The sequence below is a fragment of the Stegodyphus dumicola genome, chromosome X2 (genome assembly GCF_044657685.1).
Source record: "Stegodyphus dumicola isolate Sdum_Otavi_A_Nest chromosome X2, ASM4465768v1".
In the NCBI taxonomy this organism is placed as follows: Eukaryota; Metazoa; Arthropoda; class Arachnida; order Araneae; family Eresidae; genus Stegodyphus; species Stegodyphus dumicola.
This window is the reverse complement of record NC_140781.1, coordinates 119,905,872-119,932,688: the sequence shown is the minus strand read 5'-3', so window position 1 is coordinate 119,932,688 and position 26,817 is coordinate 119,905,872. Positions and strand designations below refer to the sequence as shown.

General features: G+C 32.1%; 1 protein-coding gene and 1 long non-coding RNA gene across 2 annotated transcripts in view; one reads left to right on the top strand and one right to left on the bottom strand.

The window, feature by feature from the left end:
• Positions 1 to 26,817, top strand: part of LOC118187551 (nuclear receptor subfamily 2 group C member 2-like) — a 313,745-nt gene that overhangs the window by 3,101 nt on the left and 283,827 nt on the right. The gene's annotated exons all lie outside the window — the stretch shown is intronic.
• On the bottom strand, positions 18,603 to 23,574 carry LOC118184997 (uncharacterized). Its single transcript, XR_004757519.2, has 2 exons — positions 23,443 to 23,574; positions 18,603 to 18,857 (listed from the first exon to the last, which is right to left on the bottom strand). It is a non-coding gene; the product is annotated as an uncharacterized LOC118184997 (long non-coding RNA).

The following is a 26,817-nucleotide window of genomic DNA, read 5'->3' as shown; positions in this document are numbered from 1 at the left end:
TTAAGACAAAAACAATATTAACTGATGGTGAATTTATTGGTGCTTTAGAGGACAAAAGGATGCAAAGATATCACCCAAGATGGATAAATGTAGAAAATAAACCAATTGTGAGTGATGAGGAAATCATTCATAACATATGTTTGGGTTGCAATGAGAGTAAGCTGAGAATGATAAACAGAATGTGAAAATTTCCTATGCTGAAATCTTGATTTCAGTTTATTTTGCTTAAGGTAGAGTATATGAGGGCTGTCTGGCTAAGAGAAGGGACGCCTTTTTGGGTTTTTTAAATAAAATTGACCTCTATTCATATTACACATGAGGGAACCACAAAAACTCGCATTCAGCCAGCTGCTGCGATTTGAATGTAAATCAAACTACCAGTGTTCAGACATTTTTTACTACTCAGCCAGTACTGGGTATTGAAATCTTGAACTAGACCTTTTATTACTTATAACAATGTCCTCTTGCTTCTTCTAAGGATTTTCTGTTCATCCAAAACTAGTGTGATTCTGCAGTTTTTGAGTCATAGGGCTGTCATGTAAAAGGGTAACAAACTTAAAATAATAATGCCTCTCGAAAATGCATGTAAGAAATTTGAGAAAATTTCATGGTTTGCATAAATTTTGGGGCATATTTTTTAATTTTGATAATATTTTAATAAATATTAGCATAAAAACTTTAAAATCCTGAGTTATTGAAAGAGAAACATTTTATATACTGACAAAAGAATTTCTTAAAATCTTGATGATAATACTTGTGCTCTTATTTTTAGAATTTCAAATAAAATTTTCAGAAAAAGGAAAAGTGGCATGCTTTCAAATTTAGTCTCTGTTAACTACGTTTTCAAGGTTCTTTGGTATTAAATATTTTAATTATGTAGTATATTGATTCTCATGCAGGGATATAGATATTATAATTAGCAACTCCTTTAAAGCCTCTTCAGTAATACATGAAATCATCTCGATCGATCGTTGGAATGGTGATTGAGATGATTTTGCATGCATGGGAATTTTTATGGTTTTTCTTGGGTTTAACATAGATACAACCCAGTTACTCTTAATAAGTCCTCCGTGAAAGCATTCCCTAGGCAGGTAGCCCGCAGATATTTTGCCATAATCTTAATAATTCAATCCAATCCATCTGTAGAAACAAATTCATAAATTAGCAGAGGTCAGCAATTTGTTTACTTCCTTGGCTGCTAGTTGGTCTCTGTGATACTCAGTATTTTACTGTAGATTATATTTTGCAAGCAGTAAAAATAAGAGATGAAAGTGTTTTAGAAATAAGTTACATATCCTAAAGGGAATCGGAGTGTAAAAGGTTAAAATATATAGTTTACAATTAAGAGCAGTTTGTAATATATAGTAACTCCAATCAGTGGAAAACTGAAAAATTTTATATAGACTATTTATAGCAAACACTGAAATAATTACAGTATAGTTGTGAAATCAAAACAAATCATTATCATGAAACAAAGACAAAAATATTTTAAAATGAGAATAAAAATCTACAAAAAGGTACTTGAGAGCTTAGTTTTAGTCCTGTGTAAATTTTGGAAGTATGACTTCAGAGAAATCGTGCCGTGTAATTTTTGTTATAGATGCAGTATATCTTACAAAATAATTTATTTTCTTTTGAGATATATAAATTTTCTAGCATTAAAGTTTAACTTGCTCAAAGTGGCTAAGTGGATGAAACAATTGAGAATTAGTATCTTCATCTTAAGTTCGGGTTAATTTTATTTATTTTATGGAAAACAATCACTATAGTTTTTTTTAAAAAAAAGCCTGTAAGGAAAGTCTTTTGGAAATAGTTAAGTTGTAGTTCTAAATTTTGGGGGTGCCCATTTTGCTGAGACAGAATTTTTGACGAAGAGGCTAATTTTTTACCATTTTAATTAGTTGAATCTGTATTAATTTAGAAGTCAAACAACAACAATCAGCGTTATATTTTCAAATTTTCACAGTGAACATTTGAAAATATAATGCTGATTTTTGTTGTTTGACTTCTAAATTAATATTTGTTCACCGTGTTATTGTATCTTAATTATTAGTTGAATCTGTGTCAATAGGAACAGAGCATCTAACTCCTACTTTTGTAAGAAATGAAAAACAATTTTAATTTTTGAAATTAAAATTCATTTAACTCAAATAACTAAAATTTGTCTTTGGTTCATTCTAATGTGGAAATTTTTATCTTCTGCATCCTTTCCTACCTTGATCTAAGTATATACCTTGTTATATCTAGGTATAAGTATTCTGATGCAGGGAATAAGTATTGCACATATAAAACACATTTTATGATTTAACTAAAATATAGTTAGTATTTGCACTAAATACTTTAGAATATATGGGGGGGTTGAAGAGAGAGAGACGAAAATAACTGAAGGAAATTCAAAGTAAATTTGATGCTATTTTCAGAAATTTAAATTAATTTATTGCAGGCTGCAATTAACCTCTGTTTATTTAAGTTCATATAGAGGCTTTCTGTTTAAATTTATTTTTACTTTTTTTGTTTTTCTATTTAAAATTTATTTAAGACTTTCTGTTAAAAAATATGCCTTAAAATTGCTTTGAAGGGTTGCTGAGTTGAATTTTAATTTTTGTTCAGATGAAAGAATGATGATATTTAATTACTGAATCACATATTATAATTTTTTTATTAAACCTGAGTAATCATTTGTAAAAACATAAGTTACATTCATTGCAGTTTTAATTTTTAAATATTCATGACCTTCCTTTAATTAGTTTATAATGAGCAGCCTAAAATGTAAACTCTTTTATAATAACCAATTTCTGCTGTGTTTTAGTGATTTAAAATTAGAATATTTTTCGGTACTTTTCCGTTTCGCCGGCGCAAATCTCGCCAAGCAGACTTTATTGGCGACAACATACAGTATACACATAAAAAATATTTAAAAAAATGTTAGTTTTAAGAATTCTTTTTTAAAGGCATAAACATTTTAATATCGCTTAAAATTTTATAAAAAACCGATAAATAAAGACAATAAATTTGTAAAAAGACATTAATTTAAGAATTTACTACGCTTTCATGGTTCAGCATCCTGATTCGCCGGTTCATATCACGTGACCCCAAGCGATCTCATCTCATGTAAACTACTCTCTACAAAAATCTAATGCTCTCCGTAATTATCTACATTAATTTCAAGTTAAATCTTAATTTGGAACACAAGTTTAAATGCAAGAAATATTTCAATTCGTACGAATAGCTTACTCAGAAATTATGTAAAACTGCAGTGCTTTACTTCGCTAATGCATTCTCATTAGAATTGATGAATTTAACTCTTGACTTTACCTTTTCTATATTTTCGGCTTCGGGTAAGCGCTGTGATTGCATCCTAATTGACTTAATTACCGAAAATGGCCTTGGACATAAAACTGAACTATCTGATAAAAATTCTATGTAATAATATGTCAGTATTGAAAGAAACAATCAATCTGATAAGAAAAAGCTGCGACTTGTTTTGAAAATGAGGCGTAAAAGGTTACCAGCGAGAATATTCCGTTTGGCATCGGTTGCACCATTATTAGCGACTTTATCGCTTGCGCCGGCAAAACGGAAAAGTACCTGTTTTTCTGTCTGTTGTAAGTCATAGCATTTAATCTCTATAACGGGTTCTAAATTTTTAAGTGGAAAGCATTAAAAATCAAAAGTTAAATTTCAGGTACATTATTCGAAACAAAATAGTGCAGTGATTTTCAGCGATGTTTCGCTTTGGTATGGTTCCAAAGATATAAACTGCTTCGCATTTACTATCATAATAAGCAGCATCAGCTGAGCTTAATTGTATGTACAGAAAAGTTTTCCACTGTAGTTACAAATCTTCACCTTGTTCTAAATTAATCACGTTCCTTAAAATTCACTGTAGTGTAGCAAGTTTTTGTTTCCTGGCTTATTCACTTATGTTTTGTTAAAACTGGATCATTGCTGTGAGAAGATTCTATAAACAAACGCTGGGAAGGCAAACTGTAATTTGTTGGTATTTAGTGGAAATGATTCGTACAATTATAAGATTTATAGCGCTGTGAGATCAGTTCAGGAGTGAAGAAAATATTAAGAGTTCATAAAATGAATGTAGTACTATTTATCACAAAACTAATGAATATTTAGTTTTGAAAGGAAGTTAAAATTGAATTATGTCCTCATCTCTCTGCCATTTGAGGATTTTATTAATATATAGTAAAGCATTTCTAACAAAAATGCATATTGAACATTTAAGAGTTAGGGTTTATTATTTCAAACAGAAAGAGTGTATTCAAAGAAGCCGTTTATTTTTTGCACCTTATTAACCCAAACCAACAAACTTTCAGCAGAATTATCACTATTAACAAATTCAAAGTTTGTGTTTTATAAGTGTTATTTATTGTTTATTATAATTCAGAAAACATGGAAAATAATTTTGTTAGCTCCTTTTTCCTTAATGAGCAATTATGATGGAGTCATGTCATTTTTGTGAAATCAATATCACTTGTGTTAATCAAATGTGCTCTCTTACCTTTTAAGTCTGGAATGGGAAAGCTGATGTTCCCCATGAAAAGTAGATCGTAAAAATTCGTGCAAAATTTTCTACGTGCATAGGTAATGATCCCGATCTTCGCAGACTCCAAGAAAAGAGTTAGCGCTAAGTAAAGAAAAAAAAAATGGCAGATTTTGTTTCAATTATTGAACGAAGAGTTAAAACAACGCGCTTAATAGAAGAAGAGTCTGAGCTACTGAAGCTGATAGCTACTATATCTGTTATTAATTAGCAACTGATCACATGACATTCAGTAAGTGATTGCCTAGTAAAATCCTCAGGTTTATATCCGATGTAGGAGATACAGGAAGTTATATATTGCAAAATATGTATTGTTTCGATGGAAATTCGATTTACGATGATCATGAAAATTATTCCATGAAAACATGAGAACTTTGATTTACCGTAGTCATTTTTTAAATCACATTTTCATGTTTGTTTTAATTATAGTGCGATTGTAAGCCTTAATCCTTCTTCATACTTCATATTAAATATAAATCATCTTAGCAGGTTTGTCGACGTAATCGTTTCCTTGCTTAAATTAGAAGTACTTTTGAAATTTCTTTCTATATATTCAATATTTGAACAACATAACTTATGCCAGTTTATTCTTACACTATATGTGTTTCCAAAACACTTCACCTTTCACCTCTTCTATATATATCCTGAGTTTTGATAATATGAGAAAAACATAAAAGTTGAAATAATAACGGCCAAGCATATTTTGCACGGACTGAAAAGTACAATAAATTATTGCTTTATCTATCTGTGTGCTAAACATCGGGTGGCCCAAATAAACCGAACCCAAAGCAAGTGAAGTCTTACATGCCCCATTTGATTTAAATCGTGGGCCACCCGATAGCATGTTTATGTTGTGCTTGTTCTTTCCAGTAATGCCTTGAAACCTGCCCGTACGTTAACACTATAAATTACCATAATTTGAGAGAAAATGTTTTCTCGTGTTCTCTTAATAAAGCAAAATTTTGTACTTCTTTACCAAAACGTATTTGTAGTAAATAATTACAAATGGAATAACCAAATTTTTAATTTTAAGTAACGTAAAAACACATTATTTACGGATGCCAGGCATGTAATCTTTAAAGTATCTTGCCCAAAAATCTGCAACAATGGATTATGTTCATTCGGTAGCTGTTGATTCATGTATTTTTTCCCAAGTTTTTAGCGACATAAAGATTTCTCACCAAGAAGGGAATCAGTCTGTTTTAGTTGTTATTCAAATTGTGGATAATTTTATTAATTAGGTCAAAAGGTGTATTAACTATGTAGTAACATTTATTCTTATAATTAATGTAAGATTTATTTCTGGATGGGAATTTTAAAGACGTGCAGGGACTGAAATGCTCACAGCTTTCCTTGACTTCAAAGCGTTTTTGAAAAGAGAAATTCGTATTTTCTTTTAAAATAAGAGACCTGTCTGAAAAAACAGTTGTTAATTAATTAGATTCTTTTGTTTTTAGTAGAATTCATTCATGGATTGAAATCTGTCTTTACTGAATAGATTAAATTATTATATTATAACCCTTTGCTGTAGTAGTTTTTAACCAGTGAAGGTTTTTAAATAGGTGAATGTTTAAGAAATCTGTGGTCCAAAGAAAGGTGATTAAAGAATTTTTAAATTGCCAGAAATTATACTTAGCTAGAAGATTTGATCAGAAGCAAGTAAAGAAGAAATAAAATTAATTAAGTAGCAAAATTAGTTGTACTAAACTAATTAAAGGTTGTATAGCTTACTTTACAAAAAGGCAACTTTTTATTCTTTTGCTATATTTGCCGCTAAGATTTAAATGTATTATGATTAACCAGAAATTAGGCAAAATATTATTTTAATTAATGGATTATTTCTTATGTTAAATCTTTCCTGCACTTCTGCTGTTTCGTCTGTTCTACTAGAATATGCAAATGAAGTGAGTTTTAAGTAGGAGCAAGAATATGAATCTAGGAGAGCGAAGAGAGGATTGGAAACCTCAGCCTTTCATGAAGAAACTCAAACTCCTCTGTTGTGATCTACCTTAGCGTTGTTGCTACAAGCTGATGAGTATCTTTGATTGAAATTAAATTAGTTACAGTGGATTAGCGAAGCCAAGTTGTTGGGCTTTAAACATTTCCTTTTAAATAATTGGAATCATTGTTTTCTGTGTAAAATTTTTTTCCGCAAGAAATGGAAGCTAATTTTGTTCTGCAACTTCGAGAGGAATTTCAAATAAGTCTTTAGTCCTTGCTTAGTGTTCTGGTATTGAAAAAGTAGAAGATAGCTCGTCCTGTAGTCTCAGGTGGTTAGACCTGTGTTTAGATTAAACCGAAGTAAGTTTAACTGTATGTAACTTCTAAAGTTATTGACAAGTGATTAAACTAAGGTTCTAAAGCTAATCCCTCCCCCCTCCTAAGATGGCAAAGGAGAAGGAATATCGTATACTTGGATCCCTACGTTTCATAAAACTGACTACTGTTTCTATGACATTGAACGTTTACTATGTTCTTCCCTTTCATTTCCTCAAGATTAAGTTTTCTACCAGCACAGAATTTGTTCATTAATTTCTCTTAGTTTCCATTTCGAATTTAGTTCACGCAGTATAAATGTAGTTAGTGAGTTTTATTTCGTGAACAATGTTTATTGAACCTTTAGCTTAGATCTTTAGTAATCAATTGAATTTGTACGAAATGCAACAAAATATAAAAACGTTTCCTGATATTTTTTTACCTAATTTTATCCGTTAGAAATTCTTAAAATGTCTATAATATTGAACATATTTTAGCCATGTCCACATAAGCATCTGTGACCATAATATTTGCAACAGAGAGGACAGTGTTTTGTATACTGTAAATCGTATTTAAGTTATGCTTTTGTTATTGCATTCTTATTTACATACTTATGCCATCTTTTGTACATATAAAAAGAAAGAAGACTGCAAGATTTTCATCTACTATATTTAGCCCCACATTGCGCCTTTTCCTCTAAAAAAATTCGGAAGTAGACCAATTGCAAAGATGAAAAGTGTACAGTTGCGAAAATAGTAGATTTATGCCAGTTTTTTTTTTTTTTTTTTTTTTTTTTTTTTTTTTTTTTGTGACAACCTACTCAAAGTTTTCCTTTCCCAAATTGAGCCAAACCATCTACAATAACCAAGTTATAGATTAGAATTTCCGTGATAGATGCCATTTTTTCATGGTTCAAAAATCAACCACTTGACCAACTCATATAGTGGAATTGTTTTGTTATGCAGATTTTCTTTAACAAGCATTCTGCAAATTCCCCCCCCCCTGAAAGGCAAAAAATATACTATTTTTTGTGATTTTTTACGATTTTCTTTCATAGAGTAGCGTGTATTCTCGAAATTAGCGAAACCAAAATATGTATATGTACGAAATAATTCAAAAGTTTGATTGAAAAATAATTTCTTTTCGTTTGTACATTGGATTATCATCTTAGTACTATGTTACACAGAACACGTTCTAGTAATCAAAATCTCGGCGAAAATTTAATTAACCATGTCCGCTATATTAACCTCTAAGATAGCCAGATTTCCTTCATTGTGTCTGAATTAATTTCGTCGTGCTAGTTTGAAAGTAGGTAGAAAAAGATGGCATAGGAGTTTACAGGTCAAAAATATCTGTATTTTAAGTGAGTTTGAAAACAGAGTTTCGAGCTGAAAAATCAGTTAACTGGAATTTTATTCAGTATAATAACGTAATAGAGCCATGTTTTTATGAACCAACTGTTTCGGATACTACTTTTTTGTATAAACCAAGTTTAGGCGGATTTAACAAAAATATAGAAATATTTAATTTTCTCTCGCATTTTCGAAATTGCTATTTTGAGCACATATTTTATAAATAAAAAATCTAAACTTTTCAGTATCGCTTTTCAAGATTTTATTTTCAGTTTAGTCACTTAAAAGAAATAAAATGCATATATTATTGCAAAATAATTGCTGTATTTATTTTTGCTACCGTGTACAAAGGAAGTATTGTAATTGCAAAAAAATTCGGGTATCATATTTCAACGGAAATATCCATTTTGGCTGTTCTCAAGTCAATTTGGACGATTTTTTTGCATGACGTCTGTATGTACAAACAAAAAAAAGGACTCTTTATTTCTAAACCAGATTATAAAAGGGATTGTGTTTTAAAGTAACTTGAATGTAAATCATGAAACAAAAAACGTTGTAAGAGGACTTGAATTTAAATCATGAATAATAAAATTTCAAACTTTGAAAAAGAAATTCAAAATTAAAAAACAAGTAATTATCGCTATTGATTGGAAATTAGTTGACCTTTCAAGAGGAACAAACCAAATCCCGTTCAATGAACAATAATTAATAAATGCGAAGGTTTTTCGTCTTTTACTCAAATAAGAATGATGATGCTAAACTGGCAAATTAAGTTAGGCCAAAATTGTACTTTCGTGAAGTGATGAGATTTATAACCAAAGTAGAGTGCCAAAGAACTCATTCTGATTGAAGCATTTTTGCTAATACAAGATTCTTTAGAAATTTTGAGTGAAATGCGAATTTATGTAGTAAAATTTGCGAAATACTTCAGTAAATGTTTCCCGACACCTTCGCTTTTATGCATGTTAATTCAAGACTATTTTTATAAAAGTAAACATAATAAACAGTAGTAATCTTAATTGGAATTATGAAATAAAACTCAAAGTAATTGAAATAAACATGAGAAAATAAGAAACATTGCTATCTTTGCAAAAACAAATCAAATAAAAGTTGAAAATTGAAAAATATATAATAAGAAAGTAAAATGTGAAATGTACATGAAGATATAAAAGGCCAGAAAATGCATTAATTAACTTACGTTCTTTCTAGTATGATGTCGGTAAAGTGTTCTCCCGTTATCGGCAGTGGGAGTACTTTGAATTATTACAGGCGGTGAAACTTTTTGAAAAGCTATTTTTGGGACGTGGGAGGGACTAGGAATGTTTGAGGGACATTTGTTGCGGAGTTCTTATGTGAGTGAAAACGTCTGTTAATTTTTTTTGAATATACTAACTAGTGAATGTAAATTAATTAATTTATGCCTAATTGTCGTCTCGGAACGAGGAAGAAAAGAAGAATGAGAAAAAAGTAATTTTCACTGTCAACGAGCAATTTGACAAACTAAAGATTATGAATATATACACCCATCCCCTTAACCGAATGAAAAGTCCTTACCCGGCCTTTTATTTTCGCAATCGTTGGTCGCACTCATATACTTCCAATTACATAAGTGTTTTAAATAACGAAAATATTCATGTTTTGGCAGTGTCAAATTGAGAAAAACAAAATTATTTTCCGCAGGTAACGGAATGTAACTTTAAATGCGATCTCCTGGTTCCTATACTTATATTTGAGAAAGTTTTATACTCATTATGAAAGAAATAAAATTGTAAGAAGTTTCGTTTTTGTACCACATATATTGACCGGGATATTTAATTTTAAAATGTTCAATTTTTGATGTCATTTTCAGCTTGCCCTGAGTTATCCGTTATTTAAGTTAGAATAATTCGGGGAAATAAGTTTAAATGCTGTAGAGACATTAGGGTATTATTTAGAAGAAGGAGGCACGAAACATGAGCAGTGCTCTCGCTGGGACTTGAACCTGGACCTCTCGAATACGCGCCGTGTGTGCCAACCGTTACACCAGGAAGGCATGCAGAATAGAGGGAGAAACCTTTTAAAGGGCGACTGGGGATTAGGGGACCCAATCGCCAAATCCTGATGATGAAGAATCATGATCCACTACCTTTTAATTCAGCCGCCACTGTAAAAGCATTGTTTTTTTTTTATTTTTATTTTTTTATTTATTTATTTATTTATGCTGGAGAAGTGAAAAATGTGCAATGCCCTCGCCGGAACCTGGACCTCTTGAATACGCGCTGAGTGTGCTACCGTTACAGCACGAAAGCATGCAGAATAGAAGGAGAAAATACCTTATAGTGCAGCAAAAAATGTGTATAATTGTGCAGTGCCCTCACCGGGACTCTAACCTGGACCTCTGGAATACGTGCTGAGTGTGCTACCATTACACCACGAAGGCACGCAGAATGGAAAGAGAAAATACCTTATAGTGGCAAAAAATATGTATAATTTAATAGGCCGTACAAGGAAGTGATGTGGTGTTAAATTTATTAAGATTATTTTTAGGATATTAAACATTACTGTTATGTAAAAATGCATAAGTATTTTTAAAGATGGGTATGAAACATGAAATAAAAAAAAAGTCATAATAAACCATAAACATCTACATGTATCTAGTAAGAGAAATTATTTTCTGGAATATCCATCATATCAGTCCGCTGCTGAATGTCTACGATGGAGCATTATTTCTTGAAAATTAAAAGCATAATTTAATATTAAGAAACGTTTGCAATAGTTCTGGAATACGAAGAAAAGGCAGTATTCCTAACCTCATTTGTTGTCTTTCGGTAACTATGAACAGTACCGATATCGGATGATTCATTTCTAAATTTGAAATGTATTACAGAACAGGTACAGGTTGAAGCAAAGTCGGCACCTGTGCATCCTATGTAAGAATATTAAGTATCGTCGGATTTTTCTAACTGCTAAGCTTTCTTTGCGGAACTGAGGGAGAACACCTGTACACCATGGAGAGAACTTCTGACCTAAGATATAACAGAACAGAATTTATGCCCTCAATAGAAAAACCACCGGCCATCGCAAAGCATTCGTAACATATTCAGGTGGTACAGATTTTAATTACGTATTGTTTGTCATTGTACAAAAATTCATCTTAGCACATATGTGTTACACTTTGAACTAAATTTTAAATACTTAGAATATACTTTTGTAACAATAATTAATTCTTGATTAAATGAGATAAATTTGCTTCAGGGTGGGGTCCGAGGATCTCCCGTCCCTCTTTCCCTACGGCTTGTCGTGTATTTTTTTAATGTCCCCCTTGCCGCACAGATACTTGCCGCTTACAAACATCTATGCCTTCTCCGGGATTCGAACTAGGGCTCTTCAGTACGGCAGTTCGCTTCTCTAGTCACTGTCCCTTTTGGAAAACTTCTGACACCCGGTGCAGTTGCACCTATTCTGTTACTACTTCATATTAATTTGACTTTCTGAAAGTGTTAGCTTAAATCAATGGCTTCCGCATCTTCATAAATGTATTAATATAAATCCTAGGCATCAAAATTTTGCGATTTACTCCGGGAATTACACTTTTTTCTCCTGTGTCTGCATTAAAATAATTACCGTGCTCATAACTCATTGTAAAAATGCGATCTGTGTGATGCTTAATGGAATATCTATTAATACTTTAAGAATTTATGGTCGCAATCAGATATTCTCATCGCTAGAGTTTCTAAAATTACATTATTTAAAATTTTTCATTTATTTAAAAGACGGGGGAATTCGATGCAACAAACTCCAAACATGTAATGCTATGATGTAGTTTATCACTACATTGATTTCCGCTGCAAAAATAATTCTTTGAAAGATTTTTTTTTTTTAAATTTTTATTTATTTATTTATTTATTTTTTAAGCGAAACCAAATTGCTGTGAACTTGGAAAGAATAGCGCAAAGAAATGCAGAAAGATTTGTTGACGAATGTGTTTTACTTTTTAATGCGCCACATAAACTTTATTGTAATAAAATGTGTGTTTTCAGTTGCTAAAGTATGTATTCTTTTCATATACTTATAATGTCTGTCGACTTACAATAAAAATCGATAATCTGAGAATATTAATGAAAAGCTTTTGCGGAAACCACCGACATCAGAACGACGGCAGCTGAAGTCGAAAAAATACAGAAAGTTAGTTAACGGTAAGGTTATTTCTAATGCGAAACAAAAACTATCTTATACTGAAATGTTTGGTATTTCTGTTAATAACATTTTAGCTGTAGCCACCGCATTAATTGTTGTATATTTAAGGCAAATTTTATAGCTAAAAGTTTAAATTCGTAGGATCTTTGCGAGTTTAAAAGTAAATTCGCCGTAATCAAACCAATAATTCTAGAATAACATGTTTTCTGCTGCTGAAAGCCTTGGTGCAGCTTTTATTAAATCCTCAAGAAACTGATTCTTTTATTTTCGATGGTTGTTAGCACTTAGGAAGCTATAATGCAGAATTAAAGTTTAGTTACACGGTTCTTTGATAACTGTTCAATAAGACGCACTTATTGAACGCACTATTTATAGTGTAAAGTGACCACATTTTCATTGAGACAAAGCGAGACAAATGGAATGAAATGAAAATTGTAATTTAGTTATGAAAGCAAACCAATAATTGAAAAAATATTTTATTGTATACATTCATATACTTGTATATAAATATACAAAAATATATTTATTATTAACTGTTGGTAACTATAAAAATATTTGTAAAAAAACAATTTGAATATTATGTTTTTTAATTAATTTAAAATTTTATTAAAAAATTATGATTTTCTTTCACGGTCATATTTTTTATCCGAGTGAACACTTTGCAATAGATTCGAATCATTTATTAAAATGTCGTAAAATTTCTCACATGAATTGGTCAAATTATAATTTACGCTTAATACAGATTTTAAAGTTTTAATGTTCAACTAACGTTTTTCCAATTGTCCATATTTTATTGATACTAGAAAAAACACGTTTTGTTGCTGCATTTGTTCCTGGAAGGGAAAGCGCGTGTTCTACAATTTTCAAAATATTTTCATAAGGAATATTATTCTGTTTTAAAATGAAGAAAGAACTCTGTCAATTTTTTGTCTGTTTCCACATTTGCAGACAACCAACATTTAATTTTTTTATCAGTAACGTATCTTTTTACCAATAACACCTCAACAAAAAGATCATTTTCGCAAATATTATTTTTCGGAAAAAGGTTACTAATATATTAAAAAGATTTTTCCACATATTCCCATAAAATCTTCTTTTTTAATGTCACCCAATGAAAATTTTTAATATCCTCGAATTGAACGGTCAAGATGTTCCAAGCAGTTATTATAAAAATTTCTTACTTCTTTCAGAAAATCAGGTCGTTTAATGGCACCTTGTTCTTCCAACCTAGTGATGTCCTTTCGAATAACTTAAGGAACGTAATAGTTATCAATTCTTTCTCGCAACTTTGTTTTTAAATTATTGATTTCATTTTACACTTCCCTAATTGAAATTTTGTCCCCTTCAATAATTTTCATAACATTGTGAAATAATGTAGCTTGGTTGTGGGTGAGCTGAAGCCAAATTTGTGATGTGTCATTTTCAAAAAAAGAGTTGCAAAATTCGTGGACATTTACCTTGTGGTAAAAAATATGATTTTAATAGTTCGTATATTTTTAAATATTTTCTACAGCTGGTTAAAGAGTTAGCCATCGTGTTTTGCTGTAACCAATAATTCTTTTATATTCGATATTTGCGCTTTGACAAAAATCCCGTAAACTTTCAACACGCATAGTATATATATAAAAATACGAATAAATTTTTGCAATAATATTTTCAACATCGACTGGAAGTAAGTCAGATGCTGCTTGAATAGTATTGTGTAGAATATGCGCTGCACAATCTACTCCAATAATATTTTGGTTCAAATGTTCGTAAAGTTTCGTAAAAACGTTATTGATGCCTCTTCTAGCTTTTCCCCCAAAATTTGCATTAGTGTTATGCTCACAATAGGCAATAATTTTATTGTTCAAATTATTCTTTTTTAAAACTACTTATTGAATCAAAAATTATTTGTGAAGTTTCACCTGGCAATGAAACAAAATCTAATATTCTAATTTTAATTCCTGTTTCTGAATGAAAAAGTCTAACAGTTGTGGGAAATAATTTTAAATCTTTGTGATTTGAAGCATCATAATATATGGATATAAATGTGCATTTAATCTAATTCTTTCTGCAATTGTCAAAACGAATATGGTGAAAAAACATTACAAATAATTGCTTCTGTTTTTGTCCTTGCAAATGCAAATTTTTTGTCGTACAATGTTTTGAGCATTTGCGACGTACAATTAGTTAATCTGAAACTTTGATTGAAGTTTATGGTGTGGAAAGCAAATAGTCCTTCAGCTAATGCTGTTCAGCTGTTCCTCCATTGACAATACATATTCCTTGACGAGACATAACGACAATGATCGAATTTTTTTTCTTTATATTCACTATAATAATTAATAAATAATAGGTAATGTATTTTTACAGTACATTTAAAATAAGAAGTCCTCCAAAAAGCGGGACGTGTGGTCACTTAAACTTAGTGGTAAGTGTTTTGTTTTGTCTTTTCCGCGTTAGTATTTGATACGAATGTTTTCTGGTCCATAATCGCTTCTATTGTCTGCAACTGTCATTATAGATTGTCAGTGGAATTTTCTCTCTAGGTTACGATGTTAAGGAGATGCTTTTGCTTCCTTGGGGACATTTTTTATATCTTGTTGATCAAAGAGAACTGTTTTGAATTAACACTTATTTTCCTTGGTGAAGATACTACATTAATATTATCCATAGATATTACTGTGTATCGTTATCATTTCAGTCAGCGATTAAAAGCAGTTGATTTGCCAATAAGTAGCTAAAATTCATTGAATGCTCGTAAGACATGATATTTGGAAGTTGAATGTTACAGTTTTTTTGCAAATTGAGGCCTACCCACAGCTGAGTGGCTGAAACTGCGAAAGACTTATTTCTTCCTGTGTCCCTATTTTTGAGTCAGGCTGGTTTGCTTGCATGAGTCTTTTTACATCTCTTTTGTTTGTATAAAGTAGATACCTGCCTTTAAAAAGCTGTCAAACGATTTTCCGTAAATTATTTAGCAGCAAATCTTTAGTAATGGTGACTATTTGACAGCAGGATGGCTAACGAGCAGTAGAAATATTGACTAGATACCCAAAATATAACGACAAAATAATAAACCAAACTTTAATATTAAATCTTTACTAAATTGAAATGTGAATGCACTGCTATCAAGTTATGATAATTGAGGATTTGAAAGAAAATTATGTGTGTCTTAACCGTAGAAATTGCTGTCATAGAATTTTGTAACTTATTTCAAGAAATTAAGAATCTGGAATCGGTATTTATGGAAGTAAATCCCTTAAACACCTTCTTTTCGGAAATTCAATGGATACTTACGTAATAACACAACCACCTTAGTAGAAGTTGCCAAATTTTGTCAAACTCTGGCGGCCATGCGCATAACCATTGTTCCGGCAACCATGCTTATAGCAATCGTTTCAATCAAGCTACGCCGTCACTTTCGTATGCAGTCTTTTTCGTTGTATTCCAAGTTCAAACGGTGTTTAAACAAATCTTCATATTTTTTTCCTAAATTCAGTTTTTAAAATATGAGCTTCTGGATTTTGCCAGCAATTGAAGACATTGTGATAAAATTTCTGCAGGAGTACAGAATGTACAAAATTTTGCTGAAAAATTGCCGATGGGAACAACGAGGAAAATGAATTTTCTAGATAGTCGCAATATTGCACAAAGCCGAGTCTTCGCAATCCTCTGATTTTTTTTAATCGAAAACAGATTACTGTGTACATCGAAAGAAGAATAACGGAAAAAAAAAAAAAAAAAAAAACTACAGAAAGTTTCGAGGAAGAATGTGTGTTTTTTTTAATGTAATGGTAAATAAGTAATTCACGTAATCCTTATTTAATAATTCAAATTTGTATTTTAAATTGCTAAAGTATGTTTTCTTTTCATGCGTTCATACGACTTACGATGAATAGCGATCGTTTGGGAATCTTTCTTAAAAAAAGGCGCGAAAACCACCTTACTTGTACCGATAAATAGCTTTTACCTTTTCAATTGTGAAGAATCCCCAAATTGCGTCAAGGTGGTTGCGTTAATTCGTAAGTACCATTCTATGCATACACAACCATAACAAGGCAACAACTCATAAGTTATAATAGGTAATGATTAAGATTAAACATTTTCATCGCTTGCGCAAGTACTTCTTACCCCTGCCCTGGGGGGGGACAAGAATATAGATATTACACACTGTTGTTTTACAGATTCTACACTGACTAAGTGACATTTTGAAAACGATTTATGGACTTGCATTAAATCAAATCATGGCTATAATCGGCGTTTTCTTAACATCTTATATTGAAATTGTCTGTTGCGTGTAATGATATTGCCCAAAGATGACTATTTCGCTTGACTAATAAAACGATAAAGTTATCAGTCTATGAAAATGATGTAAAATATTTCTTTTGTTCAAAATATGAAGTGAAAAGTTCAGTTATACGCATTCAACATGCCATTGATTCTGGTATTGCGATTATTGATCTTTGGTTTTAGAACTTTGAGTTCGCAAGGTGTTATGATGAGGAAATTTTGAAACAAATGATAAGAAACTTACCGAGTAGTTTTGGTTCGAACGGAAAGATTAAAAGAAAAAAAAAGGCCAAGATTTTTGTATTGTTTTCAAGCTTTGCAGGTATTACGAAGCTATTAACGATACGAATGCGAAGTTCGAAAGGCGAGTATAACACTTGACGATTCTTGTACAAATGCTATTTTTGTTTCGACGAGTTTGCATCAGTGGTAATTTTGATCTTGATTTGGTATACAAAACTACATGACGACATCTTTCATTTATATTTTGTGAAAACACCAAAAAATATCATTGTAATACAAACAACATCGCAACGGCGAACAGTTACATAACGTAAACACAGAAGAATTCTTTTGGCGCAACAGCGCCCTCTATACCATGAAAAGTTCTAACAGCAGGAAATAGCGATGTAAAAATTTCCGTATGTAACATTGTTTCGATTTGTAAAATTTTTCAAAAGGTAATTTTTTTAACGATTTATTGCACGAAACATTTTACATAGATACAAACGATATCATTGTATCACACTGAAAATAAATAAATTAATTTACCTAAGAATAGAAAGAGCTATATGTGCGGGGCTTTTTTTTAGCATCTACGATTTTATCACTAATACACACACTTCATAATTTTCATTCTCATTTTCGAAAATAGTTAACTTTTTCAACCCTCAGCTTTTTTTCGACTCAACTTTTCGTGTGTTATATTTTGCTTTCTGCATATGCGTGTGTAAGTGAAAAAAGCTATTGCTGATAATTTTCTGGCGAATATAAAAGTTACGTTTCCGGTTAGAAACCTAGCGTGCAATTATTTTTTATAATACATAGAAATGCATTTGAATGAAAAATGACATGTTTAAAAATAGTTGTATCGGCCAGATTTAACGGCTTCAAAAACATTTGTTTTTAAATAGATCCGAGTTTCGAATCAAACATTGTACTGAAAACCCTCGAAAACTGCTGCCCATATCTAGTATGATGTAAATGGAAGTTTAAAAATTGCGTTTTTCATCATAAATTAATCATGAAGTAATTTTCTAGAATGCGCAGAAATTCAGCTGAATAGAGGTGTATCGCGCTGTTATAAAAAAGAATATATGTTTAATCTCTGTGGATAAATTTTAAAAGGAGCAGATATTTGTAACTCCTGTTTACTATGCAATATTACTACTGCAGCTTATAATCGAGCTTACAGTAAGAGTGTGAAACTGTGATTGCAGGACAAAACGGGTCACTATATTTTCGAAGAGTCTTAAACTTTGCTATTTTTGTCTCGCCCTTTCCGAGAATGTGCGATGAATACGAAAATATTTGTCGGAACGTCTAATCTCGATCTGCAGCGGTGACAGATACCGTCTCACGAATATCACCCAAACCAAAGCAGTCACAGAGATATCCAAATAATATTGGAAATATCCAACATCAAGGAAGAATAGTTACACTGATTTACGTTTCCAAAGCTCTTGCTAAGAATGTGTCACAGCTTCGGTCGTCGGAATAAATACTGAAATTAGGAAAGATCTGATTAGAAGCAAGTAGCATAGTGAGACAAGTTTAAATTCTAATAGAGCTCGTTGACAAAATATGTCACTGCTTCTTAAAGTATTTTATGAGATAATTTTGACATGTAATGTTTAGGATTGTTATTACGCCTGGAGATATGTTTAGAAGAGCCAAGTGCTAGGTTTTCCTCGTTTCCATGTCTACTCTTTAATCCAAGAGGCAGTGGCCTGTTTCAAAATATCGATAACTACAGGGACAATATAGAAAGGATTTTAAAATTTTATTTTTTTGAATTTTAAAAGAATTTTATTTTTTTCCTTCCCTAGATTTTAATTCCGTGAAACATCTGTAAGACATCGTGAACAATCCATTCTGACTCCTGACTCAGTAGCAGCGGCAAAAAGAACATAATTATGGACTGTGATCAGTGCTGGTTTAAGCTCATTTCTGACCCTGGGCGCAGAAGATCTGCGGGCCCACTAGGCACTGGTGGATCCAAGGAGAGGCTATTGGATCCGCTAACAAATGAAACAAAATTTTAATGTTTAATTTTTATTGTAAAAATATAAAAATTGTAAAAAATAAAAGCAACATTCTAAAATATAACATAAAAAATGTAGAAATAAAAATAACATTCTAAGATATAACATATAACACAAATTATAACATTCTTTTTCGTGACTTAATATTGGCAAACTGACTTATGATAGTAGCACTATTAAATTTCTAAAATATGAGATGTCAAGATCAAGATGAATTCACTAATTGGTTATTACAAGTTAGTAATGGGTCACTTAATGATAATAATGATTCAATATACATACCAAGAGAATTTATAGTACAAGATAGCGTAGTCAATATCATATTTGATACAAACATAAGTACCGTTGATGAAGATATCTATGAAAAGGTTATACTAACAAGCTGTAATGAACATGCTCAAAAATCAATGAAGTAATAAAACTGATAAATTCAGAAGAGAAAGTTTATAAGAGAGTTGATATAATTCTAACTTAAGACAATAGTGATTTTGTCAACTATTCAATGGAGTTTATTAACAAACAACAACCATCTGGAATGCCTCCACATTTACTTATGTTAAAGATTCGTACAATAGTAATGTTAATAAGGAATCTTGATCAGAGGAATGGACTCATAAATGGTTCAAGACTCATAATACGTGAGATGCATAGAAACTTCTTGATATGTAAGATACTAACAGGACATAAAAAATGAAACTTAGTTGCTATTCCTAGAATAGATCTTGCACCAAGCGAAACGACATTACCATTCCGTTTTAAGTGAAGACAGTTCCCAATTATACCAGCATTCACTATGACATAAAACACGAGTAGTAGAGCCCACCAGCGGCCGAGCGGTAAAGACGCTGAACACTGGTAGTTCGGTCCGAGGTTCGAATCCCGCGAACGGGCTGGCTGCATGGGCGTTTTCGTAGTTTTCCCCATGTGTAACGTGTATACGAGCCAGTTTCCCTTAGAAAGTCCTCCACGAAGGCACCCCTTCCTTTAGGCAGATAGCCCTCGTGTGCTTTCCCATAATTAAATAATCCAATTCACAAGTAGTAGAGTAAGGAGTAGAGATAATTTAAAAATCGCATTGCACGTGGATTCAAAAGTATGTATTACAAATGTAGTTTGTAAGGAGTTATTGGTTATTGTAATCAGATTAAAGGAAGAAATACTTTTATTAAATGTATATAGTTAAAAAAAAGCTAGAAAATACTTTTTAAGATGAATACTATAAAATCCCGTTCTCAGAACGGGTAGCTCTGCTAGTACTTTATTCCCTACTATCCGCTATCCTACAACCAGTATAATAAATCTATCGTTTTATTTGTCCGGCAGTCCACACTTTATTATTTATTTATAACGTTTGCGTCGCGTTGCATATTTGGTAAGGTACTGTCTGTAGTCTAATTCATCTGCCTGCTTCTTGATTGTAAGGCGCATTATAAGTTACCACCCGGCGCCGCGCCGGCCTTAGATATCGACGAACAATACAAACATGGACGTGTAGGTGAGAGGCGATTTTAGCAAAATCGTTTACTATTTTTCTAAAGAATTTTTATCATCAACTATCGAAATTTATAACCAGAAATTCTGGTTGGGTCCAGTTTATCCGGGCCCCTTTGCTCCCGCACCAAGCGCCCAAAGGATAAACCTGCACTGGCTGTGATTTATGAAATATGGGCCTCAATATATCCAAAATGGTTCTAACTTCCCGTGAATTAAGCCCACTGTGAAGCCTCACTATCTGGCCTGAAGGAAGAATTACACATCATTGAATAGGTGTCTTCTAATATTTCGTCTTCGTCAATAATGTTGTACGATCCTTTCTGAGCTGCAGTTGGTACCGTAGAAAATTGCTTTTGACGTACAGGATGGTTAGAATGCATCTGTAGGTGCCTTTGTTCAAGTGGGGAAAATATTATTATTTTCATATCCTCAAAGTAATCCCATTCTAAAAATACTGTTGCTTCTGTTTCGTGTGCATAATATAAATTACAGCTATCACGATTTTGAATTTTACCTCGTTCTGAGGTCCTGCATTTTCTTTACGAACCTAAAAACGTGAGCTGTTAAAATGATTATGTCCTAGTGTTGGTTTTGATGTAAATGTAGAAAAGTCAACAGACATCAAGGGCACATATATAATTTCAAATAAAACATCCAGTTGCAATTTCTATTGTTTCGAGACATATTTTTAAAGCGAATGTCATCAGGTTTTTGAGCTATAAAAGTGAAGGCTAAATCTCACACGCTTCCCTCTTCATGACTGATAATTTCCTAAGTATTGCACCAAGAGGAAGTTGATGTGTTTGTAATTGATTGTTAATAATTGTTTATGTTAGAAATACGAATAAAAAGAAGTTTCTCATTAAAGAAAATATTTGTCGAAAGAATTTTTCTTTCTTGTAGGATGCTGGATTTCTTGTCTGTCAGCTTATTCAGGATTTAGTGTCATTAAAAAATATCATAATTTTTTTCACCTTAACTAGTTCCTTTACCAGCCCTCTAAATTCTAATTAGGTTGTCCAGTATTCTCTATTTCTTCTTCAGTAACACTGAAGCTGGAAGATTTTGTATTTAAATCGTTATCTTAATGGGAGATCAGAAGAATAACTAACTGCGAGAAGCTAGCCATTTTACTGCGTTTGGGTTTTTTAAGCTACCGTCAGTTGTGGATATAAAATACTATAAAATCGTATGTTCTTACTTGTTAGCAACAGACGTGCAACTAGTCTCAAGCCCCGCTTTTCAAAAAAAAGGATGTTGCTACCAAATGTTATTGTCATATATTGTTTGTACAGAAATTATATGGCGAATATAAAATTCTTAACCCTCTCTCGCGAATTCTAAAGATATGCTCTTTTTAAATATTTTATGATTTTATGTTTGATAAATAAACTTAAAAAGACAAGAAGTTAATAATAAAAACACAAAAGACGAGGGAGCTGTGTAAGTGATCTTTCTAAGAAAACTGGAATTGGAAAAATGAACTGACAAAATAATGAAAATAATGAATGATGACGCTTAACAGCTTAGCACTGCATCGATGTTTAATAATAAAATTTAAAAGACAAAAAATAATAATAATAATAATAATAATAAAATAATTAGCAGGAGTGAGTTAAAGAGCAGATTATCAAACTGCAAGCTCAGCGACAGCATAGAAAACCTTAACAAACCCGCTGATGCGACTTGAAATTCAGAATCCTTTCAGATTTTCTTTCTTTAATAGAGTGCTAATGTTAATTATAATATGGTTATTTCTGTTTACTGTATTTTCCTACAGGCCTTGGGTTGACTATGATTACGAGTTAATCGTGGACCGCATCTCTTGTATTAGCCTAGTAAATCGGGAGATGATTATACATCTAAAACCTTTGCTCATATTTTCTGCTGGCAGGCTACACAGCTAGGAGGACTTAGCTAAATGACTGAGAGTTTAGCACTAATTAATAGTCGTTATTCTTAAATTTATAGGTTAGGCTGTGGTCTACCTGTAAGCAAATCTCACCGTAACGCCTACAGTTTATTTTTTATGTGTATATATACATATATATGACATTTACATAACGACGATGACGTAGCTAATTCGAAACTTAAAATTACATAATCGAAACCTTTCTTTTAATAAGCTGCCATATTGCATAACTATGCCGCGCTGCTCTCTTCTAACCGCAAAGCTATCAAAAATGTAAATATTCTGGGAATGGGCAGGCTTAGACTGTCAAGCTATTTGTGGCCGAAAAATGTCAGTTGAAATAAAAATGAATATTTAATCTGCATGAGCTTCCAAGTTTGTTGTTTATTGTGGATCAACATCTACGCAATCAACTTTTCTACGTCATTGCATATATGTCTACATCATTACACACACTATAAAGTATATATCCCGCCTTCTTAAAATGCCTTCGTAGTGTAGTGGTCAGCACGCTCGGCGCGTATTAGAGAGCTCCGTGGCTCGACTTCCGGAGAGGGCATTGCTCATTTTTCACATCTCCCGCATCCAAAAATACCTAATGTCTCTACAGTGGCGCCCGAACTAAAAAAAAAGGTGGTGGATGATGATTCTCCACCATCAGGATTTGGCGATTGTGTTCCCCAGTCGCTCTTTAAGAGGGGGAGTATATAAGGTATTTCTCCCGCCTTCTTAACATGTCCTCGTGGTGTAGTGGTCAGCACGCTCGGCGTGTATTCGAAAGGTTCGTGGTTTGACTCCCGGCGAGAGCATTGTTCAATTTTTGCATCTCCCGCATCCAAAAATATCTAATGTCTCTACAACACATACGCCAACACACAGATATGTATACATATATATATCGAAAATATGGAAAACATTTTAATAGAGGGGCAAGTTTTTCGGCGTGCTCCTGACGATGATGGGTTGGAAGATGGAAATTCTTTGTAAATCCTTTATTATTTGCTCTACATTTTTGTTTGCACGAATTATTTCACATTTTATTTTTTGCTCTTTCAAACGTTTAGGGCACTATTGAGCTCTTGTCCACTCACCGGATTAAACTCTGTAACAAAGAATTTAACTCTGTAAATAGGCTTTGCTGAAATGTGCACTCACTTTTCCTTTCTTCTGTTTTAGTCAATTCTGTCTTCGTTATGTCATAATGTGAATCTTCGCATTAAAGTCTTTCCAAGTAATTACAGATAACATCTCGCCGGTAATAGCTATCTTCTAATCTTCAAGTCATCTACATAAAATTACTATTACTTTATATATATACTTGCACAGAAGAGGAAAGTAAAAAAATAGCTAAAGCTTTAAAGCACATTTGATACTGCAGTTCCAGAGTAAAGAAGTTATACCAAGTATAAACAAGAATACTATATTAAAGCAGTAAAAGTTAACGCGAAGAAACTTACTGCAATATTTACAACAATATATACTTCAAAAACAAAAATGGATTACGTAAAGACTAAAAAATTTTTTACAATCAAAAATTTATATAATGCACGCAAACAAAAACATTTTAAACCCCCCCCCCCCAAAAAAAAATTGTATACAAAGAATTGCAAAAAATGGTAAATTAGCCCAGTTCGAGGTTTCCTGCGGACTTATCAAGGAAATGTGCAAGAAAACTCCAATTTAGCCAATTTTCTTGGTGCGTTTCGTCAAACGAAAGTAATTGAGACAGAAAGCGGAATTCATTAATAAATTTATCCAATTAAATTATCTTAATAAAGTTAAGTCTCAATGGCTTCGTTTCTTTTCCCGAAACGCCTGCAATTGAAATTAAAATTGTAGATAAAGAACAAAATAGAATACAGAAAAGAAATTTTGGTTAAAAAATTACTTAAAACTTGCAACTGTAGCACGAAAAATCTATACTAGGTAGCCTTGGTGACAAATGTACCATTTAAAATAAATAGCTTAAAAGCTTTTAGTCGAAAAAATACACAATTTTAAGGAAAAGCTCTATAACTGCGAAGAATATAAACTTTGTTAAAAAGAAAATATACATATATATATATAACAAAGTGTATAAGAGTGTACCTGCCTGAAGAAAGGAATACCTTTATGGAGGAATTTTTGAAAGAAACTGGCTAGTATCACGATGGACATGGAGAAAAACCACAAAAATTCCCCAGCTAACCCAATCGCCGAGTTAGAACCGGAATCAAACTCCATTAGTTAGCGATCTTAACAGTTTAGTTGCTGTTAGGCTATAGTCTAAAAAGGGATCTGCAAGTTAAACTTTCCCAAAACTTCAAAAGCGAGTACTATGTTTAATTAAAGCCATTATTTTCCGCCTTTGAAGAAGATAATATGTCATTAGTAGTTTCCAAATGAAAAATGTTTAATGTAACTAGGAAAAAGAAATACAAAAATCAAAATTTGTAAAATTATGTACAAAATAAATTTACATTTTAGTTTACTTTAGCTTTTAAAATAATGAAAGTAAAATTAAACTAAAAGACAAACTACGTTTCTTTCGTTCGAAAATTTATTAATTTGATCTTGAAAGAATAATCAAAGTATTATTTTTCATGTTAACAAAACATAAAATCCAAATATTTGTGTGCAATGTTGTACCATCCCCTCAAGGTAACAAACGCACTGAAGTTCTTCAATAAAAGTAGAAAAACAGGACAACTTTTGACATTTAACTTTTTGCTGTCCCTCCCCGTTCACAAGTTCAAGTGATTATAGACTGTCTACTTGTGTTGCTGCTATGCATCTGTCCTCTACTGTTGTCACTACTCAGAATTTTAAATTACGTTCCGGCATTTCTTTGAAATGTTATTATTCTTTCCTTACGTTATGTTTCTGCACACATCGCACGCTAAAAACTGATTATTTCTGGTGGATAATGCGTTTTTATATGTATAAATCATAAATTTATGTCGGATTAATGCACATAGATTATTTACATTTCAATGTAATTAATTTTGCTAATGTTTACCCTTAATGTAAATAACCTTGTTTTAAGTCCTGCAAACAACCTTCGATAGCAAAAGAGCGATAAATTAAAACCGAAATGTTTAGTGAGATCGTGAGTTGGTAATGATACCTAAGAATAATAAAGCTTGGCTGATATCGACCTTACTAGTGTTGTCTTAACCATTACCCTAACAGTTAGAAAGTTGTTTACTGATTGCGTTTGTCCAGTACTTCAATGTATTTGTCATCTGAGGAATTTATATCCCTAGAACGACGTGGAACCGACCTCCTTATAGCCTATTGTTTAGAATTGTTTCCATAAACGAGAAATGACACACTGATCCTCAGAAGAGAAACTGACGACTTCCTTAATTGGCTGTCTTGTCTCAAGTCCGCCAATAGCTGCCACCTTTGAGGTCTTCGATGCGTAGTCTTCTTATCCTAAAGAAATCAATCTAAACCGAAATCGATATTAACGTTTTTCGAATATTTTCTTATATTATTGAAACTCTTAGATGCAAACAAGTTGTTTTAAGCCCGTTCCTGATTTGCATTTTTTTTTTTTTTTTCTAAAGATCAGATTTGTGTTGACTCCTCAATTGGTATCTCCATATTTAAGGGTGGATGGCGTTATGGGGAATTCGGAAGATTTCCAGAGGAGTCGTTGATCATAGAGCCGTCATTTGTCATCTGATATCGCTGGTTTAAAAATTGATGAAACATTAATCGTAATAGAAGAATTCTTGCTGCCAAATGAATAAACAAATAAATAAACCTCGCTGAAAAAAAATTGAGGTACTTACGTATTATCCCTTCGCCCGTGAAAGTTGGGAAGACTTTTATTATTGTAAATATGCATATTTATAGGAATGCGCGTAAAGGTAAACGCAGGATGTCATCTCTAAAGAGATTAGAGAGTTAAAAATAAAGCCATTTGTTAGAATGCATAAATCTTGCACCTACAGTTTGCACTCTACACACAATGGCTTCTTTGACGGATAGATAGTACTGAAATGAAGGGATATGTTTGTTTTCTCCGCATCAGTCGCAACAGGAATCTGTCAGTGTTATACCAGATTCACGTAAAGGGTACTCTCCACCGCAGTCTCGGTTTTCTTTCGCTAAGAGCATCAAATTACAGTCTGCATAGCATGAATTTTCCTTCATTTAGCGTTCTATCTGCAAGTAAAAGGTGGCTGAATGAAGATGTTTCATGCAAGCATAATCGCATCTAAGCAGTTATTCATCATATCGTAGAGTTAATCGCAAATACTTGTGTTACCCAGCGATTGTATTTGTAAACATTTCTCACATAACCTTCTTTTTCTAGAATTAGTGTCTGGTTATTGATTCTGCAATCTAGCCGATGACGGACGTACATTCAACCATCATAATATTTGTCTAATCCACTTATAATTGCAAACGTATCTTGATGTATATTGAGGCTAACCATTGCTGCTGGGAGATATTTCTTAAAAATGTCGTTTTCTGATTTTTTTTTTATTTATATATAAAGCACGAAATAACGAACCACTTTGAAACGTGTTTTTATAT